Source organism: Rhinoraja longicauda, unplaced genomic scaffold (assembly GCF_053455715.1).
Source record: "Rhinoraja longicauda isolate Sanriku21f unplaced genomic scaffold, sRhiLon1.1 Scf000921, whole genome shotgun sequence".
In the NCBI taxonomy this organism is placed as follows: Eukaryota; Metazoa; Chordata; class Chondrichthyes; order Rajiformes; family Arhynchobatidae; genus Rhinoraja; species Rhinoraja longicauda.
The window spans coordinates 39619-48047 of NW_027602137.1; the positions used below are offsets into that span (position 1 = coordinate 39619).

Here is an 8429-nt window from a genome sequence, read left to right on the forward strand (position 1 = left end):
ATACTTCACACAAGTGCTTAACCTCGCATTGTTTTTCATTAAGTTCCGTTCGCCCGGTTTAAACCCATTCTCTCGATCTGTGTCAGTCCTTAAACCTATGTGTCACTCCTTAAACCTATGACTTAAAAGAATTGACTATGACTTTTATCCGGAGAAAGAGATTGTGACTATCCAGCTTACTAACATTCCTCACAATTTTATAAACCTCCATAAAGACACTGCTCAGGTTTTGTCCTTGCTCCAGGGAAAATAGACAGCTTATCCATTCTCTCCCTTTAAACTCAAAAGTCCCAACACCATTTTCTACTCTTGGCAGTTTTGCAGCTGCCAAGGCCCCATGTGGTGTCTGCTCATCATAGTTCTCGAGCACTGACACCAATGTGCAAAACAAATGATTTTGTGGATGTTCCTTTTCCAGTCCTCTCTGTTACTGTAGTCCCACCGCACAGCTGAGTGTCCAGAGCTGCCACGTTACAGGAGGTTGATGTGGAATGTAAAACATGTCATGGAGCTGCTGGGCAGAACGGCCTGTTTATATGCAGAGACATAAATAATTCATCTTCCCTTTGTGGCCATTGCAGGTCAAACGGAACCACATGTCCTGGTCAATTCTGCCCTCTTCAACCATCCTGGCAAAATGAGAGCAAGATTCGGGAACAACAATTACTGGAATCTTGAGCAAGATGCTGGAGTAATACAACGGCTCAGGCAGAGTTTGCTGAAGGAATGGAAAGCCATTTTGGGTTGGTCAGACTGAAGAAAGTGCGAACAAGCAACTTTCAATATCAGGAGCGCAGGTAACATTGGTGAATGGAAGGATGCAAACTGAGCAAAATTCAACATAAAGAATCAAGGGGGCAATTGGTGAAATGGGGACTGGAATATGAGGGAACAGGAGAGAGTGATAAGTGGTTGTACAGACTGAGAATCAGTATCCTTGGAAGCTTGAGTGAATAACTGATGATCCCTGTTTTCCAGTATGTGCTAAGTCTTGTTCCACTATTTCCTCTGTGTTGAGCTCAGTCACGATGTTCTCATGCTGATTTTCAAACTGTTTAGTGGTCCCATCTGTCCCCCTCGTTGCAGCACTCTCCATAATTTTTAATGGTCCAAGATATATGGCTGCCTCCAATTCAGATCTTTAGATAAACTGATGTAATTTTTAGTGAACGAGGAATGATTGTGTGGATGTTCCTTGTCGAGTCCCCTCTGTTCGCTGCAGTCCCACAACACAGCTGAGTGCACAGTGCTTTCACATTGCAGGATGTTGGTGTGCAGTATAAAATAAGTCAATGTTGTTGGGCTGAATGGCCTGTTCCTCTGCAGTAACTTCCATACAAAACACCCTTGTTTTTGCAACCACTACAGGACAGTTTGTTTGTTTGTTTTTATGTCTTGAGTGTTTTTGTCATGCGACTTTGAGCATTTGGAAAAGCGCTATAAAAAATAAATGTTTATTATTATTATTATTATTACATTACTAATGGGTTAACTTCCCTGCTCTATCATCCGTGTTTTTACCAGGAAATACATAGACTGAGAAGAAGGGACTTTTCACACAAAGGAATCAGGTAACCATTGATGAAAGGGCTCAGATGCAAATTGAGCAACAAGGAAACGAGAATTTATGGAAAAGGAGAGGCAGAGGGGTGGGGATAGGGATATGAGGAGGGATTGGACAGATAGAGGCAGTTTTCATAGGAGTTTGAGTGGAAGGGCTTAAATACTTGTTTCTGTATACCAAATTCAAATCTGCCATCATAACATTTCCAATGGAAGCACTGCAGATTAATTTGCCACCATTCCCACAATCCTGTTTGTAACAAGAAACATCTAGACGGAAAACAAAGTACTTTTCATATCGGGCACAGGTAACATTTTGTGAAAGGCCACAGATGCAAATTAGGCTTGCATACACTGGAATTTAGGAGGATGAGAGCATTTTATTGAAACATATAAGATTATTAAGGGATTGGACACGTTGGAGGCAGGAAACATGTTCCCAATGTTGGGGGAGTCCAGAACTAGGGGCCACAGTTTAAGAATAAGCGGTAGGCCAATTAGAACGGAGATGAGAAAGAACTTTTTCACCCAGAGAGTTGTAAATCTGTGGAATTCTCTGCCTCAGAAGGCAGAGAATTCTCTGCCTCAGGAGGCCAATTCTCTGGATGCTTTCAAGAGAGAGCTAGATAGAGCTCTTAAGGATAGCCGAGTCAGGGGGTATAGGGAGAAGGCAGGAACGGGGTACTGATTGAGAATGATCAGCCATATTCATATTGAATGGTGGTGCTGGCTCAAATGGCCTACTCCTGCACCTATTGTCTATTGTTTATTTTCTATTGTCTACGCCACAGATGAAAAAAGGACAAACGGAGAGTTGGTGGAGTGGGGGGATGGGAGGCAAAAGGTTTTCAAGGCAGTTTGAAATTTTGGACTAGTGTAGGAAGGAACTGTAGATGCTCGTTTAAACTGAAGATACATACAAACAGCTGGAGTAACTCAGTGGGACAGGCAGCATCTCTGGGGAGAAGAAATGGGTGACGTTTTGGGTTGAGAACCTTCTTTAGATGGGTCGAGAACCAATACATCACCCATTCCTTCTCTGCAGAGATGCTGCCTGTCCCACTGAGTTACTCCAGCTTTTTGTGTTTATCTCTGAATTATTGGACTGATTGGCCTGTTTCCGTGCAGTATCTTAATAATTCACACTGACATAACTGGACATTGCAGTTCCAATGGAAATGCTCCACTGTTCCATTCTCCCCTGTTCTGTTGTCATATTTATAATGGCAGTTCAATGAGGATAAGGCATCTTGCACTTCAGGATCCCAGATAACTGGCCAAATTTCACAGTGGCAAACTGAACAAAAGTTGGGAATGTGGAACGAGAGAGGGATTTTCCAATGGGCAGTGAAAGAGACAACAGCTGGAGAGGCACAGAGTGAGAGAGACAAACTAATGAATGGATGGGCATAAGAAGGAGGTGTTTGAGTTGCAGACGGTGTTAGGGGGCAGTGAAAGGGGAGAGAAATGGAAAGTTTATTTATTACAATTTGAAAGCAAAGGCAGAATTTTCCCTATTTCCCAATTTGTGCCAATCTCATTCACCTGTTACTGCTGATCCTGGTCATAAAATTCATAACCTGGTTTTAAATGCCTTCCATGGCCTTGTCCCTTCCTATCACATATTCCCCACCATTACCTTCAGTGGTTGGCTCTCTCAGCCACTCTAATTCTGACCTGTTATCCACAAATTTAACAGCTTCACAATTAATGGCTTTGTCTTCAGCTGCCCAGGCCCTGTGTGCCGTTAGCCCATTACTGATCCCAAGCCCAGTGACCAATGTCTGGCACAGTGATTGTCCTGTGGAAGTTTTCTATCCAATGCTCTATGTACATTGCATATCCACTGGCGCGGTTCTTGTGTGTGCAAGTATTCAAAGGCAGGTTGAGTAACTAAATGGGGACTGCAATGGATGCTCAGTGTACTGGGATTAGATGAAGAAGCGTGGGAGGAGCTGGTGTCATTTTTAAGCATGGAATTGGTGTTGGTTAGATTGGACATTTCTTTGGTGGGCAGTTCGATTATAATTGTCCATTAAAGTTATAGAAGATCCATTGCATTGCCCGTGGTGTTGTATGGACGTGTCCAGTAGATATTCTTCAACATCCTCTATCCATTAAAGATCCAATAGTCAGAGCCCTCTGTCCAATGATGCTTCTTAGTATTGTGTATGTTTTAGGAAGCTCACTGACTGAGTACAATGGACTCTCCATGTCTGAGGCAGAGAAAACGGCCGGGGAAAAGTCACAGGAACATTCAGCAACGGATGGAAGCAAGGCTGAGGTGAGAGAGGGAGCTCGGACTGGGAAAGTCATAGAGTCATACAGTGTGGAAACAAGCCTTTTGGCCCAACATGTCCACGACGACCTATCCTATCCATGTACTTGTTGTGAAAGTAGCTGTCTCAATTACCTCCACTGGCAGCTCGTTCCATATACCTACCACCCTTTGCATTTAAAAAAAAAGTTGCCCCTCAGGTTCCTTCCTATTCAATCTTTCCCTCCTCACCTTCAATCCATGGCCTCTGGTTTTGATTCCCCTACTCTGGGGAAAAGATTGTGCATTTATACTATGTATTCCTCGCATGAAATGATACGCCTCTATAATATCACCCCTCATCTTCCTGCACTCCCGAGTTATAAAGTTTTGGCCTGCTCGACCAAGGAGTGAATTTCCTGTGTCCTTTTCTGCTGTTCCACCACTGCATTATTTATCATTGAATTAGAATCCTCCATCAATGACTGCCAAGATCACTCAGTGTCTTCTCACAGGAACACAGTAAAACAGGAACAAAAGTAGATTGCCTGCCCTGTGTCAATGCAATCATAACTGATCTGCCCCAGGCTTCAACTGATAGAGTCAAAGTGTCATACAACACGGATACAAGGCATTCAGTTCACCTTGTCCATACTGATCATTAAGTATCAATTTATATCATTCCCAGATATCAACATATGATCTGTCACCTTCTAGGCCTTGGTGATTCAAGTGCTCATCTCGATACTTCTGAAATGTTGTGATAGCCTCTGCCGTCACCATCCTCCATACAGTGTTAAACTCCTGGGCCCTGTTATTTACAGTGTTACACTCCTGGGCCCTGTCATTTACAGTGTTACACTCCTGGGCTCTGTCATTTACAGTGTTAAACTCCTGGGTCCTGTCATTTAGTGTGAAGAAGGCATATGGCGCTGTTGCCTTCATTGGACAGGACATTGAGTGAAGGGTTAGGAAGGACATCATGTTACATCTGGATAGAACATTAGTGAGTCTACATGAGTATCATGTGCATTTCTGATCACCATGTATTTGGAAGAATATGATTGAGATAGAGTGTTGCCGGGACAGGAGTGCTCAAGATGTGAGGAGAGCCTGGATGCGTGGGGGCTGTTTCTTTTTTGGATTGAAGGAGGCTGTCGGGTGACCTTGCCGAGGTTTATTAAATTACGAGGGGCATAGATAAGATTGATGCTTGCATTCATTTTACCAAGGCAGAGGTTGGAGGCCTCTATAGGCTGACTAAAGCTGGAGGCCATGGGTATAATGTCTGGCTGGATTATGGGCTATTACCTACAAGGAGAGGATAGCTGATGGAAGTATATAAAGTTACGAGAGGTATACAGAGACTAGTCAGTTAGACCTTCTTTCCCAATGTGAAATTGTCAAACACAAGAGGGAATAGATTTAAGGTGAGAGAGACAAAGTTTAAAGTAGATGTGTAGGTTTAGTTTTTTTTAACGCAGAGTGATGGGTGCCTGGAACATCCTGCCATGGGTGGTGAGGAAGCAGATACAATAGTGGCATCGGAGAGGTTTACAGATAGGCTCGTGGACCTGCAGGGAATGGAGGGATATTGATCATATGTCGTCATGCAGCAGGGAAAAAACCCTTCGGCCCAATTCATTAATTTCGGCTAAGATCCCCTAGTTTAGGTAGTCCCATTGGCCCATTTCCTTCTAAACCGTTCCATGTACCTGTCCAAGTATCTTTTTAATGCCGTTATAGTCCTGCATCAACTACATCCACGGGCAGCATGTTCCATTTACCCACCATCCTCTGAGTGAAAAAATTGCTCCCAGGTTCCTGTTAATTTTTTCCCCTCTTACCTTAAACCTATGTCTACTGGTTCTTGATTCCCCAACACTTGGGAAAAGACCATGCACGTTTACCCTACTTATTGCCCTCATGTTTTTATATACCTCTATAACATCTTTTGCAAGGAGATATGATTAATTTTATCGTGCTGCATTCGGCATAGAGATTGTGGGCCATAGGGATGTTTCTGTGATGTGCTATTCTATGTCCTAATGTGAGCAGGGAAAGATTTATATAGGACGTGAGAGAAAGTTTTATTCACACAGAGGGTGATGGATGTATGGAATGAATTGGCAGAAGTGGTAAAGGCAGGAACAATTATGACATTTAAAAGCCTTTTGGACAGGTTCATGGATCGAAAAGGATTAGAGGGATAATTATGGTCATGCAGAGGCAAACGGGAGTTGGGCCAAAGAGTCAGTTTGCAGGCCGTAGTTGTGCTTCAGCTGCCAATGTCCTGTTTACTGTCTGTTCTGGGACCGGAGCACAGACACCAATATCTGATGCGACATGTTTTAGTACAACAGGAATGATCCTGCCAGTTTCCTTTTGCAGCCCCCTCTGTTCACTGTAGATCCACCACACAGCACAATGCTGCCACGTGGGATGATGCTGGAGTGGAGAATAAATCTGATAACATTTTCTCCAATTTCCTCTCTGTTCCAGTTCCCATATAGACAGCTCAGTGTCACATACTGACCCAGTCTGAAGAAGGGTCTCGACCCGAAACGTCACCCATTCCTTCTCTCCCGAGATGCTGCCTGACCTGCTGAGTGACTCCAGCATTTTGTGAATAAATCGATTTGTACCAGCATCTGCAGTTATTTTCTTATACTAACGTGGCTGGGATTTATTCTGTGGCTGCACCCTCTCTAGCTCGCACTGTCCATTACATTTCCAATACTCAGTCCACTAGCAGTGTTTATATTACAACTACTCCCTCTGTTAACACATCTCCATTTCTGTTCCAGTATGGCCCTCTGTGTAGTAATGGTCAGCTGGTCATTAGGCAGTATTTATACAGGACCTACAGTGCATTTCCTCTCTAATACATTTGTCTGTTACAATTGCAGCCCCCTGCTCAGTGCTGACCCTTCACTGATCTGCGGTTGTTAGAGGAAGTTGACTGGAAACAATGGACTCTTCATTCCACAGACACAGAATAGGTGTTGGTTTGTCTGCTTTGCATGTTTTCCCCAAACCCACATCGGCTGCACTGTTATCCAGCCCTGCAGTTATTCACTCATGAAGCGGATGTGGAAGGTAGTCAGCGAGCTGTCGCTGAGTCTGTCAACACTCACGGTAGAGTCCCCGGGACTGAGGAGGTTGCAAGTGGTCTCATCTCCCTCCATCCCAGGCAGCAGCACCTCTGCAGAATCAGGTAAGAAGACATCACCACTTGATCAATCTCAGAATTTTACCTCATGTTAATTGATTGTAATTAATTTTCCTGTACAACGCTGAGAGGGAGATCTCACGTTTGTCTGTAGATCTCCCAGTCAGGGAGTCATGTGTTTCACCCACTATTAATTGCTGTCCCACTTTACAGCTTGCACAAGACCCTTGTACCTCATTTCTCTCTGATTTTAATTCTGTGCTTTCATTTGCAGAATGTCACCTGGTGAAATGAGGGTTCTGCTACTGATCCTGGGTTCTCTGAGTGAGTAATTTCCAACAGGGGTAAACTGTGTGTTGTGTATGGCAAGAAGAATTGGGATTTATATATTGTCTGTACAGGAGCAATAGCAATGTATCTATTCAGTGCAAATGGGCCATGACCAATTACAATTTGACACAGAATATTAGAACAGGTATTAAAAAGTAAAGACAGCAAGTTTGAAAAGGCAGCAATATTGATATGAAGGAGCAGGCAGCTTAGTTTTCTACTCATTCAGCTGATGCAACTTCTCCGCCAATCTCTCTATTCTGTATGTGTGATGGGCTGTTTAAATGAAAGATTCTACAAAACTGATATCGCTATCAGCTCCATTCTTGCACATTGTTTCACTTTCACCACCTCAACGTCACAGCTGATACCACTGCCCTCTTCAGTGAAAGACCAGTGCAAAGGGTGGCATGATAGTGTAGCGGTAGAATTGCTGCCTCACAGCGTTAGATACCCGGGTTCGAACCTGACTCTGGCTGCTGTCTGCATGGAGGTTGTACGTTCTCCCCGTGACCTGCGTGGGTTTTCTACGGGTGCTTTGGTTTCCTCCCGATCGCCAAACATGTCGGGGGTTGTAGGCTAATTGGCTTGGAATAATTGTAAATTGTCCCTAATGTGCAGGATAGTGTTCGTGTGCAGGGATCGCTGGTCGGGTATGGACTCGGTGAGCCAAAGGGCGTGTTTCAGCACGGTATCTCTAAACTAAACTAAAAAAGAGGTGTGTTTAGAACTGGACACTGCCTCCAAATACAAGCTGTTGTCTGGTCAGCGACACAGCTCTCTATTTTCTTTCCATTTTTTCATTCTCCATACTTTACACAACATCTCAAGTGCTTTTGTTGCTTATATGTCAGTGTTTTTCACCCATGTGTCTTCCTGGTTCACTTTGTAAACCTAACATCCTCTGCACCTCCTCTCCGTATCTACTTTTACGGCTCTTGGCATCTATCCTAAATCTCCCTATTTTTGCTTTGGCCAACCCTATGCTTTCCTCGAGATCCGTGTGTCTCTTGGATTAGAGTCTCCAATTCTTTAATGGGAGCATATTTGTTCCAAGTCTTCACTCTGTTCTCCATGATTGACTCCCCCTGCTTTGTATTGCCAACA

The 8429-nt window shown here is 43.8% G+C and overlaps 1 long non-coding RNA gene across 1 annotated transcript; it reads left to right on the plus strand.

Annotated features, from left to right (window-relative positions):
* The first annotated feature begins 588 nt into the window (after nucleotides 1-588).
* On the plus strand, nucleotides 589-6914 carry LOC144591364 (uncharacterized). The gene is made up of 4 exons (XR_013546800.1): nucleotides 589-797; nucleotides 1525-1571; nucleotides 3744-3847; nucleotides 6730-6914. It is a non-coding gene; the product is annotated as an uncharacterized LOC144591364 (long non-coding RNA).
* The last annotated feature ends 1515 nt before the right edge of the window (nucleotides 6915-8429 follow it).